The following is a 14,066-nucleotide window of genomic DNA, read 5'->3' as shown; positions in this document are numbered from 1 at the left end:
ATTTGCTCACGGTTTTTCAAAATCAGTTTGCTCCATCTCTCCACCATCCTTGATTTCTCCCTCTCCCTCAGCCTCCTAAATTCAATTTCCCTACACATCCTGTCAGCCCTATCTAAAAATGATCTTTAATTTGCCCTCTTTTCCATCTTTGCTATCTGCCACATTCTCCTGCCTGTCCCACTGAAATAACATCCGAACTGGTCTCTGTGTTTCTACTCTCACCTCTTTACAATTCACATTCCACACACCCGAATTCCCCAATCAGTGCCTTAAAACCACAAAGCAGATCGGGCTTCTTCCTGCGTAAAACTGACAGTCTTCCCATTACACTCGAGTGCCGCTTTTCTCCTTCCCACTCTCTCTGTGCCGCTGCTGACCTGACCCTGCCTGCATCTCCACCTACATCTCCTCCCTCTTCACAGCCCGCTCACTGTGCTCCAGCCACACTGGCCTCCTTTCTGCTTCTGCCTCGGGGACGTTGCACGTGCCGTTGCAGCTGACCACCACCTGGCTGGCTCCACTGTCTCACAGAACCCAAGGGCTACTTTGCTCGCAAAGGCCTTGACTTAACTCCTTATCCCAGGAAGGGCAGTAGCACCAGAGAGTCCCCTGTAGGAGTGTTTTCATGACATCTGTCACTACTTGACATTGTTTGCTTCTTTCCTCTGCATTATCACTCTTCCTAATTAGAAAACATCAGGGCAAGCGTCACAGGGGAGAGGAGATAGCGCTTTATCAACAAGTTATTAGAAAAAATACAAAGATAAAATAAGATTCTTGTCTCAGCTTCTTCCACTCATTCATTTTTCCTTTAAAAGCTTATTATTTTACAGGCCATTTTAATATCTCTTTTCTTTAGCCACCAGAAGTCAGCTAAAGTGACCCCCTGACATTTAAAGATTTAGGATTTATTCCTTCTGCTCTCCCGGAGAGACCTCGCAACATAGCAACTTGTGGGCTGCTGAGGAATGAATCTGGTTACTTGCTCCCAGGTGGCAGTTGGTGGGTAAGCGTAGCTTATGGTTGTTTTCATCTCTTACTATGTGTTCCGATGGCAAAGCAGTAGTTTTACCTCAATTTTATAAATAGAGTGAGTTAAAAATGATAGTTGTTTTAAAAAATTAGGAAGTTTAAGAGCATCTTAGAATATAAACTTCACGAACGCTGAGCTGCGTTTCCTCTCGGAACTGTCCACACACAGAGACCACATGCCGACCGGAGCGGCCGACCTGGGTGAATGCACGGCGCCACGACTGACACTGATGGCAACCCATAACCACCTCGAGGGCCTGCCGCAGAGTAAATGCAGAAACCCCTTTGGACGGCGAGGAGCTGAGTCACTGTGGGTTTTGCTGAAGAGAGAGGCTTCTATATTTAAAAGCAAAGATATGATAATAATTGGTTTTTAAAGTGTCCTGCAAGTTTTGGATAATATATGCTGTATAACTATCAACTACTTGAAGAAGGAGAAGAAAATTAAGAACGCAAAACAACCGGGAAGAGCCCTCAGACCCAGTGGGAACAGTGAGGAATAAGTAAACCCAGGGCAAAGGGGAGAAGAGGAAACAGTCACTTCTCCGGGTGCGCACTGCGAGCCCGGGGCTGTGCTTGGTTCCGGGTACAGTACAAAACTGGCACGTGACGGGCTCTCTATTGGCACTGGCAGTAGACTTTATGGTAGCAACAGGACACTCGGCTGGAACGGCTGTGGGCCTCACATGACCGTGTGTGATACTGTGCCCGGGAGGTGCAGCTGAGGCCAGATTACAATGAAATTGGAACGCCAGAGAATGGTGTACCCCAAACAACAGACAGGCACACGCAGCGAAGAGAGCACTTTGGGAAGAGTGATCTGCCAGCAGAGGAAAGGGCCAGGGGGCCTGAGAGAGGAAGAGACTGAAGGCAGACAAGTCACAAGCTCTTGCAGTCAGCCGAGTGTGAGAAAATGAGAGCCTGGACCAGGTGGTTGCCGTGGAAACAGAGCCATGCTGAACCTGAGAAGCATCGTGAAGGAAAAAACAGCTCTTGGCTCTCCGTGTAACTTTCTGAGTACACGTGGCTCATTATGTCCTCCTTTATGTAACCCACCGACACAGAAGGGCCAGAGACAACGCCCGTCACCAAGTCCAAGCCAGGGAGAGCACCCCACAGGCCCCCACTATAGGCAAGCATGGTGGCTCTGTCAGCACTGCTGACTTTGAAGCACCAAGTACGGTTACAAGGTCAATTGGTTTGGTCACTTTTTCTGAAAGTCTAACTATTAATGGAGTTTAAACCATAATATATTAGGCTGAGCCAAGCAGAAGCTGATGTGGTAGCCCCATTCACAAAGGCCCAGTGACACCTGGTTTAAGAGGAGGAGAAGGAGAAAGAAAAGTGGAGAAGAGCGATGACTTATTATTCACCATCCAGTGCATCCCTGATGGCACCTGAGAAACGCTGCTCAGCGGGCCCCTCCCTGCCCGCCCCCCGGGTGCCGCAGCCTTGGTGAAGGAGCCTTTCTCATTTCTCCTCTGGACTGTTCTCACAGTCTGACTAGTGCCCACGTTTATCACCAGTGTCCACACTTCAACTCTGTCTCTCTCCAAAACTGTCTTCTTAAAACACCATACCTGCCCTTGTAACTGTTTGAAGGTAAACTCTGGCCCTCAGGTTCAAAGGTCAGCACATGACCCTAACCATAAGACACCTTCTGCAATCTAGACCTCACCTACCTTTCCAGTGAACACATCTACTACCTTGACACCTCGCGGGCAGTGTTCTCACGGAGCTTCCCAAGCATGCGGTTTGGTGATGCTTCTGTTCCGAATATATGCTGTTCTCATTGCCCAAAATATCACTCCTTGTCTTGCTAATCTTTCAAGACTCATATGTCACCATCTCTTTCAAGCCATCCCTGTCACTACCTCCCTCCTCTGCCTTCACACACTGTGCCACCTGCTTGTGACTGTGCAGTGACAACTGTCCAACGGCAATTACCGGTACCCTGCCTGTCTCCTCCGTCTCTCTGTAGACCCCTGGGTGGACTACAACATACTCATCTCTGTGTCTTCCCCACCAACAGTTTCCAGTCACTGTGGCCACTGGTCATTTATGTAGATATTGAGTAAATGAATAAATGATGTTCCAATGAAGAAGTGAGTTACAAGAAGAATTAAAATACGGACTTAATTTTTTAAATGCACGCATTAAACTAGGGGAAGGTAAGTGTGCTTCTCTCTTACGTGCTATCTAAATTAGTACGAAGAGAAGTCCAAGTGAAAACAAGCACAGCGGGTATGAATTCCTAAAGGAGGGAGGGAAGCGCGGACACACAGTGAAAGAGCATGGAAGCTGAGAGAAAACCGATGGAACCCACTGTGAGTCAGCACCTACTCACTGTCAGTGGGCAGGCGCTTCCGAAACGAGGACCTCTGACTCGGGGCTGGGGGCTCTCGTCCTCACACGGGCCAGTGCCCTGGCAGTGGATCACCAGACCCACAGATTTCCCAGGGCAGACACGAACTGCAGTCCACGGTTATGACTTTAGTTTGGATCTCACTACGTAAAATATGTTGGGGTAGGAGAGTGTTCAATAAAACAGTATTTTCCACCTCACATGGGAACAAAGTGTATGTGTTAATGGAAGTAGTAACATGTTTGCCTATAAGTGAAATCAAATCATTAAAGTTTTCAAACAAAGAGTTATTTTTCAAAATAGATTTTATTTATTCATTTTTAGAGAGGGGAAGGGAGGGAGAAAGAAAGGGAGACAAACACTGATATGAGAGAAAAACATCGACTGGCTGCCTCCTCGTGCAAGCGCCCCAACCAGGGATCGAACCTACAATGCAGGCACTTGCCCTGACTAGGAATCGAACCAGCGGCCTTTCTGTTTGTGGAATAATGTCTGACAAACCGAGCCACACTGGTCAGGACACACACAGAGATTTCTGAACACCACCACCGTGCACCTGCACTAATATTAATGTCAAATCTACTTTTAAGAAAACACCTGACTGACAGGCTAGTCTGCCCAGGAAGGCAGGTGCTCAGAATTTCCCGTGACAGGACTAAAGTCAAACTGGAGAAAATGACACGGACGTCACTGTGGTGCGTGGAAGACACTCCTGCATGTCTCTGTACAAGTTATTACATTTAGGGAAGACAAAAACTCTAAGTAAATGGGTAAGATGTTTGAAATGGAATTAGCCAGGCTGGCTAAACAAACAAATCGGAGTTCCAATTTCCAGTTGTTTCACATTTACATAGCAGCGCAGCCTACACGAACATGCGTTTGAACTGCACTTATATGCAGATTTTTCTTCAATAAATATTATAAATGTATTTTCTCTTTCTTAAGATTTTCTCAGTAACTTTTCTTTTCTTTATTGTAAGTGCACAGTACATACTACATGCAGAAACACAAAAAGAGTGCTGACTGACTGCTCGCGTTGTCCATAAGGCCTCTTTAGTAAAGCTGTGGGGGGTCAAAAGCCACTTGCAGATTTTTGACAAGTTTTTAAAGCTGGACTCGAAAAATGTGTGGCTTTGGAAAGGCCGAAAGGTCATCATTCCCAGACAGAAAGCAGACACGTCCAAGGTGTGTGTGGCTAACCTTCCGCCCATTTCCAATGTAGCTGGAGCAGAGGTATGTGAGAAGGTTAGAAAGACCCACGGAAACAGGGGCAGGGGGCTTCCAGGGCTAGGGTAAGGATCTGGGCTCAATCTTCAATCTTTAGGAGTCGGTGAATTCCTATTAAATACAGGGGAAAAAAGAGATGGAAACAGTATCTGAAGCTGTACCACTAATCATTTTAATTGAGGGAACTTTTAATCAGGGCACGATTATTTAAATTTGAAAATTTAAATTCAGGAAACGTGGCACTTTTGTATTCAAAGGAAAAGAGTTTTCCGCATACATAATCTATGTGAAAGATCTATACTTATTATATGATTAACAAATATTAATCAAAAGAAGCAAAGGTGAATGTGATTTCCTTTTTCTCTAATATAAAAATTGAAAACAAAGCACAGATCTTTAGGAAAAAGTCAAAGCCACCTTAAATATTGCTCTAGTTGAGATGCAGTCTGCTGCAATACAACAAGTGGATAAGGATGGGTTAACCCTCTGGTCCTCCGCCACCCTGTGCATCACCCGGGGAACTAGGGATGCCTGCTGAACACGTGCCAATGCACTTGTCACTCTGGGGGATAAAAGCAAGCTTCAAACTGTCTTTAGAAACAAACAGTGTAACTGGAGAATGCAGGACATACATTTACATACGAAACATTTACACCGAACAACAGACAGTATGTTATCATCAAAGTGAACAATACGTTTTTGTAATTGCAGCAGGCACCCATGTCAGGCAGAAGGGGCCAGGAACCATCCCGTGAAGGAGGCAGCGTGTAAGCCAGAACACAGGGTGGTAGGAAGGCTCTGTGTAAACAGAGAAAAGGGGACAGGACATGTGACAGCAAGATGCTTTCAGGATACGGTGCTAGAGTTTAGCTCAAAGGCTTTCGCTGGGAGAACGAAAAGATGAACAAAGCGTAGTAACCAAGGATACGATGCGCACACGTGCAGATCACTGTCCTTGTAATGGGGCCTCCGAAAGTGTGCTGCACGGAAGATACCTTGTCCACATATGAATGACGCTAATGGAAAAGAAGTATCAGAGGCCTCTGCAGGTTTTCCACAGGGTGGCTGAAGACACAAAGGTGGAACTTGAACTAGGACAAGATTAGCGATAATTTGCTTTGGAAAATGAACTTATGCAACGCAAAAATGCGGGAGCCCCAAAGGCTATCTATTCATAAAAGCTGAGGAGGAAGAGGAACCCACCAAGTGGAGGGCAGAGAAGCAGGGGCCTGAGGAGCACAGAGCGAGGAAAGGACAGAGCAGCGCCACATGTGCAGTGCCCTTTCCCCCGATCGGGCTAATGAGAGAGCTAGGACTCTGGGGGAGACAAGCCGTGAAAGCTGTGTTCATACAGTCCGTCCGTTCTACTCCATCTGTCCTTATACTTGTGTGCTGTTGTTTCAGCAGTTTCTCTGTCTTAAGACACAAGATTAACTGACACTTCATTCAGTTGTTGGAATGTAGCACTGATGTGACCACCCTTCCACTTCCCTCAGTTATTAAAAATTCCAAGTTGCAAAATTAAAGGTATTATAAAAGTCGGTACTAATGAATAGACAGAGGGCTATTCAGGTAATCTCTCTCTTCTTGGATGAGTTTTGGTTGTTTGTGCTTTTCAAGGGCTTTACCCATTTCATCTAAGTTGTCGAATTTATTGTCCCAAAATTGTTCATAATATTCTCTCATTATCTCTGTTAATGTTTAGAATCTATAGTCATGCTTTCTTTCTCATTCCTGTTGTTGGTAATTAGTATCTTTCTACTTTTTTTCCTGGGCAGTCTGCTTTGGAGTCTTATTAGGTGCATGAACGTTTATCATCTTGGTATGTGTTTTACATTTGTTTGATGTATTTCTTCTTTTTCTGCTTCTTTAACACCGAATAGTTTTTTATGATTTTTGTGCATTTCCGTTGTTGGCTCACTGGCTACAACGCCTTGTTTTGTCATCAGAACGGATGCTGTGGGGTGGCTCAAACCCACACGGCCTCCCCGCCAGTGGCACGTCACACACCACGTGCGGCAGGAGCGCCTCGCAACGACAGGCCAGCACTGCTTCCTGCTGTGCTACTGGTGCCACATGGTTCTCTCTGCAAACATTATAAACCCCCAGTACATACTTCTATTTTCGCTTAAACAGTGAATTATGTTTTAGAGATATTTCAATGACAAAGAAGGTCATGTGCTCATCCGTATAGTTCCCACTTGCAGTGAGCTACATTCCTTCGTATAGAACGGATTCCTATTTCTATCAAGTACCATTTTTCCTTTCAGCCAATTTCCTTTAACGTTTTAGTAATTCATATCCGCTAGTGATGAATTCTTTCAAGTTTTAATACTTATAAAAGTATTTTCCTTTAGTTCTTAAAACTTTTTTTAAATCCTCACTGATGTCACGGAGAGAGGAAAGGGGAGAGAGAGACACCCATTGGCGGCCTCCACTTGTGCCCTCCCAGGGACCAAACCCACCACCTTTCTGGTGCACGGACGGCGCTCCAACCAGCTGTGCTGCCCAGCCGGGGCCTCTCTCACTCTCAAATGCGAGTTTCACTTTCGGGTGGGATTAGTACTTCAGAGATGTTGTCCCACTTACACTGTTTTATTACTTACACTGTTTGTAAAGAGAAATCTGGGGCAATACTTACCTTTGTTCTTTCATACAAGTTGTGTCTCTTTGGCTGCTTTGAAGATTTTCTCTTCACCACTAGTTTTGAGCGATTTGATGATGACACGCCTTCACACAGTTTTCCTCATGGGTCTTTTGCTTGGACTTCATTGAATTTTTAGATCTGTCCATTCACAGTTCTCATCAAATCGGAAGAACATCAGCATTATTTCTCCCCATTTTTCCCCTATCCTCCTTGCGTCTCCTCCTTTAGGACCCAATTACAAACCCAGGAAGCCTTTAGAAGTGTGTCACAACTCATTTCTTTCTTTCTGTTTTAAAACTCTTTTTTCTGTTTATATTTAATTTTGAGTAGTTTCAATTGCTGTCTTCAAGTTTATTAGTTTTTTCTGCTGCAATGTCTCATCTGCCATTAATCCCATTCAATATATTTTTAGTTCTATTAAACATTATTAAACATTGTACTTTTATCTATTAAAACTCAATTTATGCCTTTTTATATCTTCAATTTCCCTTGTTAACTTTTAAATATATGGAATAAAGTTATAATGACTGTATTAATGGCATTGCTAATTCTGATATCTGGCCTCTTTTGATTGGTCCGTTTTTCTCTGTGACGATCCAAACCTGCTTGGACCACACAAAACTAAAACAATTCTAAGATGTGTTTAACCACCATGGGTAATTTTGTCTCCCCACGTCCAGGGAACATCTACTAATGTCTGGAGACATTTTCACCTGTTTCAACTAGTGAAGTGTTATGGCAGCTGGGAGGCGGAAGTCAGGAACACTGTGACACATCCTATACTGCCCAGGACGGCCATCTACAGCAAAGGATTCGCTGGCCGAAATGTCGCCAGTACTGAGGCAGGAACCCTGCTGCAGAACAACTGGGTGAGAGGAACCTGGGGCTGAGACATCTCAGGGAGCTGAGCTGCGTGCGGCCCGGACCACACATCCAACTCCACAGTCGGTTACGTAGAAAACAACCAAAAAAAGCCTTTCTTACTTAAGCTACTGTATTTTGGGTGGATGTGGCAGTTCCACCGATTCTCCAATACAGAAACTGGTACCCAGAAATGAGGTGCTGCCAAAATGAGAACTTAAGTGTCTTGGCCTCGTGGTTGAGGGAAAGATAAGGGAAGGAAGCCAGTCTCGCAGGCTGGAGCACTGGTGATCCATTTCATGCCATGTCACAATACTGGGAAAACTGTCGCCTGTGATAACTTCAAAGGGAGACCGTGGATGTGTCTATGACAGCAGTTGCTCTAGAGAAACTGACTGGAAAATGGCCTATAACCTACATGGACCAAGTACAGTGATGTGGGGCCACAGGGTTGAAAAATCTAGCTTGTTCCCCAAACAAAAGGAGACATAGCTTCTGTATTTTTTCACAAGTATCTCTAAGATATCTCAGCCAAAATACAGAGCCAGCCCCGAGGCAAAGGTCAAGTTAAGACTGTCACCTTCCCACCCACTCTGTGGCTGGTCTCAGGACGCCCACTAATAGATGGGGAAGGAAGAGAAGGGGCCACTGAAAACAGACAAGCGAACACAGGAAGAAGGCTTAAGAACTATGTTTAGAAGAAATCTTGGGGTCTGTTCGCTCATAATGAACTAACTGGAAGCAAAAAACCAAGGCTCACGAAAATATGAAGGGAACTAATTCCCAAAAGAAACCAAAAGGCTTGCCTACAAACACCTGTATTCGTTTGATCACTGAAACTACGCTCAGGCTTTCAACGCTCCGCAAACAGGAAGCAGCGCTGAACACCACTCAGCTCCCACGGAGGGAGTGCGCCCCAGCAGTGACTGCAGACGGCACCACGAAGGATAGCAGGTCACAGAGTAGCTCCCAGAGATTCGAACCAAGGGCAGCCCGGCGGGTCGACCAAACAACCTCCTCTGCTGCTGAAGCCAGGACTCCTGCGGGCTCCTACGGACCGCTGACTGTGAGGTGTTTCCCAGTCTCCCCTTTTCCGAACGGGAGCTTTCACACCCACCATACGCTTCCCTACACTTCTGTGCACAGATGCGACATGAGCAGATACCAGGTCAGGGGGCTGTAAGGAGCTATCCCAGACCAGAGACACAGGACTGTGCATCGTCCGGACACCCATGACTTGGAGCAGATGAGGTCACTGAATGAGGCCTTTGATATCTCCCGTGGGAGGGAGGAAGTGTCTGAGTGCAGGAACAAAGGTGACCACAGATGCTGAACGGCTGAGGGCACACTGGGAGACTGCTCACTGTTCTCTGAAAGACGGCCCCTCTTCTACGATGCAGAGTTCTTCCGGGGCACCGCATTTCCCAGCTGACCTGCAGCTAAGTGTGGCCGAGGACAACATTTTTGTCCATGGATTGGGAGCAAAGCAATATATTCAATTTTTGCTTATACTTTCCTACTTCCTCTGAATTAGAACTTGGATGTGGCACTGACCTAGTGTTAACCACGTGCATGAAGATGACATCCTAGGAGATGGTGAAGCAAAACACCCATGGACCCGAAGCCCCTGAGTGATCTCATGGCGCTGAGCTGCCTGCTTTTGGGGGCCAGCCCTCCTCCTTGCGGACTAGTGTGAGACAAATAAACCATCTTATTTATACCACTTTATTCTTATGGGTTCCCTTCATGTGCTGTCTCTCTCTTTAAATAGTAGCTTAGCCTATACCCCAATTAATCAAGGTCACATAGGCCACAGGGAAAGGATTTTGCTCTAAATTTATGAGGCTTTGCCCAAATCAGATCTCCTTAGCCCAGGGAAAGAAAAAAGGAGGAAAAAAGAACAAGGCTGCAGGGCCTGGGGTTATTGTATTTCCAGTAAAAGGTGCATATTTCAACCTTTTCCCAACCTGCAGGAACCAAGTATCAAACGCATTTTCATGCGCTTCAGCCGAATGTCCTCTGATGGCTGACCCCACCGTGACAACATCCATCGACCCTCAGTGAGTCCCCAACCAGCACTTGAACGAGCAAAGTTAGTCTGTGTCGTGCTGAAAAGCATTGCCGGCCACTCTCACAGGCAAAAAGGGCCATACAAATCTACTGGGCAGTGACACGCTCTGAGAAAAGTCTCCCAACAGCATCGCCCTGTGGTCAGCGCACATGCAGTGACTGGTCGGAGTGAAATGAAGTTTGAACAGGGCACTAACCAGGAAGCAGGGGTGACTTCACACGTCTTCACGGCTGTGAAAGAAGAGACGGACAGGCGGAACTCTGGAATCAAGTACGATTCTGGCCAGTCAAGAGCAGAGAATGTTCCAATTCTGTGATCGTCCCTGATAGTGGGGCGTCTCCGTCAGCCCATCCCAATTACCTGCCGACACAGCCACGGCTCCCGGCTGCTCTGGCTCTGCTTCTGTCCTACTCAACCAGTGGCCCTTTAACACTGGGGCGACCACCTTTGACTGGACTGTTGATGGGGTTCGGAACTCATTACCCCGAAATATGGCACCTGGGCATACTGAACAGTTGCGGCTGAAGGAGACAATGACCGAAGCGGAAAGGTCTCTCCGTCCTCCGCTCGCCCTCCTCCCGAGGCGGGTCCTAGGACCCTCTTGTGAGCAGGCCCTCCCTCTGCCTGAAGGAACGAAACACCCTCATCTGCAAGACCCGCAGAGGCTGAGCAGAGCACACGCCAACAGACCCTGCAAAGCTTCCCCAGTTTACTGCATGTAGCTTGTGCCCCCTCCGCCCTATTACATTCTGCACGACTGTCTGCTCGTCACCAAACCTGCCCTGGGAACACACGTTTAACCAGTTCTTCAGGTCTGCATTTCCTTTTGAAGGCTCCCATGTCATGGAAAATACATTAAATAGATCTGTGTGCTTTCTTCCTGGTAATGTGTCTTGTCACTTTAATTCTAGATCTGGCCAGGGGCCCTAAGAGGGTTAAGGAAAACATTTTCCTTCCCTACAGTCTCCCAAAAACCGGGATAAAAAGACTTTTCCTGTACAACACAGTGTCAACATGGACTTGTGAGGCGGAAGCTGATTTCACTACCATGCAAGGGTCTCCCCGCTACAACATGAATAATCGTGGAATTTCGGGTGCCAGCTACTGCAGCTGGGTATCGCATGGGCACAGCCATCTCTTCTCCACAAGGTGACTGTCTGTCAGGTTTCTCTCTCTCTCTCTCTCTCTCACACACACACACACACACACACACACAGAGTTCAGTGGTTGAGGACATTGGCTCTAGAGTAAGACGGGCCCAGTTCGAGTCTAGTGTGTCTGTGAAACTGAATGACTGCAGCCAAGTTAACTTCTCAACACCTTTGTTTCCTCATCTGTAAAGGGGGGATGTAGACTCATCCTGCCTTTATAGGATTACTGTTAAAATTCAAGGTCATAGAAACTTGTAGATAAAATCTTGTCAAACTCACAGAAGTGGAAGGTAGATGATGACTGGTGGGGGTCAGGGGGATGGGGAGTAACTGTTTTGTGGGCTCAGAGCTGCACTTCAGGAAGATGAAAAGGCCCTACAGAGGGCTCGGAGTGATGACGGCACAACGATGTGGGCGTACTTTGAACGACACGCTCAGAAATGGCTAAAATAGTCACTGCAACAAAACCAAGGAAAACGCTGAAGGTCTTGAAGGTCACTTTCCAAGTGTTTAGCATGGCACCAGCCATGTTTTAAGTGCCGAACAACTCACTGGTAGAGATATTACTATTAACTTGATTTATTAACTATCTTCGAAATGCATCTGCAAGTTCATCACAGGTGGTAAATGCTATACAATTACCTAATTACTGATAGCTGTCAGACTTTTAAAATATGGACCCAACATACTTCCCAAGTGCCTGGAGACCCCTGGTCAGAATAATGGCAGTACAGAGGCATGTGCGCTACCCACACCCCCTCCCATGCACACACACACACACACACACACATGCACACGGTAACATTTCACTTACTTAGAACAAACAGCTTGTTCATTTTCAAGGGCAGTCAGTGATAACAGGCCCTTTAAATGGGATTAAAAATAACTTGCTGGTATTTTTTAACTATCATAGACTAAATATTCTTTTGTTCATAATTTTATTATGTTGCTCTACAAACTCTTTTTTGGAAGATACAAAGATACCCTTGGGCCAAGCATTTAAACAACAAATAGTCTAATTACAAGATGACTCTTACTCTTCATGACAGGACTGAGGTGGTTGCATGCAGCACATACTGTGTGTGTGTGTGTGTACAGGGTGGGCAAAAGTAAGTTTACAGTTGTTCGTATGGAAAATAATCCAGTAATGAAATAATAATACAAGAACAAACTCTGTGTTTCACATACTCACAACTGTAAACCTACTCTTCCCCCACCCTGTATATGTGCAAACTGGAGATACACGAGAAAAAAGTTCTAAACATTCAAATTATGTGGGAAGGGGAAACCCGTATAAAGCAATACCAAAGTCGGGGAACTGCAGCGCTGGACCAGCAGCTCCTATTTCCAAAGGAGCAGCGCTGTGCTGCCACCTACAGGCCATGAGACATTCCTTCATGGAAGCTACAGAACTAACTGCCAAAGTCACTGCAAATAAGAAGACGGTACAAAGAACCCTTACAACTCAACAATAATAAAAAGCCCAGATAACCCAATTAAAAATTGGGCAAAAGAGCCAAATAGACAGGTCTCAAAAGAAGATACACAAAGAGCCAACGAGCACATGAAAGGATGCTCGACACGTTAGCGGTCCGTGAAAAGCGGATGGGACCAGAGATTCTGCCTGACACCCACTATGGCCACAATCAAAAAGGTCAGAGCAGAGGCAGCAAGGACGCAGAGACATCAGAACCCTCACTGTTTCCACTGCCTCTTACTTATCCTCTTGGGATGGGTGGGATTCCTGCCCTAGGGTTGTGGAGAGAAGCACTTACTATGACTTGATTGAGACAGTGCAGTGGGGAGTGGGGGGTGGAGGGAGATGAGAAAAGGGCTAAGCTTGGCCAGACCATGAGAACCTTGTGCGTGACATTCAAAATGGTGAAGTTTATCCCAAGAGCAGTGGCAGGCCATTGAAGGGTTCTGGGAGAGTGGCGAGTCACTCCCTGACCCACCTCCTCCAGCCCTTCCCTACTCCTGGCCGCAGCTGTGCTCCCACCACAAGCCTCTGCGGGCCTCTTCCACCTACTGAATTGTCTCATGTGCACAGCATCACCCACTCCCTCACTGCCTCCAAGTCTTTCTCCAGGTCCCTCCCACCTGGCCAGCCCTGGCCCCCTATTAACACGGCAAAACCTACCACTGCGTCCTGCCCCTGCCGTGCCTTCCCTTCTCCCACAGCACGACTGCTTCGCAGTCACTGTGCTGTGCATTCGTTATGGTTCCGGGTTGTACCTGCCCACTGCTGGGACACAGGCCTCATGGAGGCAAGTGTTGTTTTTGTTCCTGCAGTCCCCTGACCACGTCTGCTTCTGAAGCGGTGTTCGGTGAATATTTGTGGGTCAGTAAGCAATAAAGTTTGTTTCAGAAGGACAAGTGTGTGGCCACGTGGGAGTGAACTGGACAACGGCCACGCGTACATGGAGGAGGCACAGAGATCACTTCTCTTAGCTCCACGGCAGGCCCCGACATCCCGGCCACCAAGCTCTCTCGCTCCCGCACTCCAGGTGCAGGCCTCCCGTCTCCTGCAAGCACAGGAAACCCTCTTCGGCCGTTACACTCCTCCTCTGCCTAGAAGCTAATTCTCCAGATTGGGGCACAGCTGGCTGCTTCTTCTCATTCAATTTGCAGCTCAGATATCACCCCTTAGAGCACTTTGATTGACAAGCTAATCCAAAAAGGGGGACCCTCTTCACTCTGTGCCAACACCAC

The 14,066-nt window shown here is 46.7% G+C and overlaps 1 protein-coding gene across 7 annotated transcripts in view; it reads right to left on the bottom strand.

Annotated features, from left to right (window-relative positions):
• The window catches only part of RABGAP1L (RAB GTPase activating protein 1 like), a 448,545-nt gene that overhangs the window by 116,697 nt on the left and 317,782 nt on the right, over positions 1 to 14,066 (bottom strand). The gene's annotated exons all lie outside the window — the stretch shown is intronic.

The sequence above is a fragment of the Sturnira hondurensis genome, unplaced genomic scaffold (genome assembly GCF_014824575.4).
Source record: "Sturnira hondurensis isolate 20B ecotype Veracruz unplaced genomic scaffold, ASM1482457v3 Scaffold0022215, whole genome shotgun sequence".
NCBI lineage: Eukaryota > Metazoa > Chordata > Mammalia > Chiroptera > Phyllostomidae > Sturnira > Sturnira hondurensis.
This window is presented reverse-complemented; position numbering and strand designations above follow the sequence as displayed.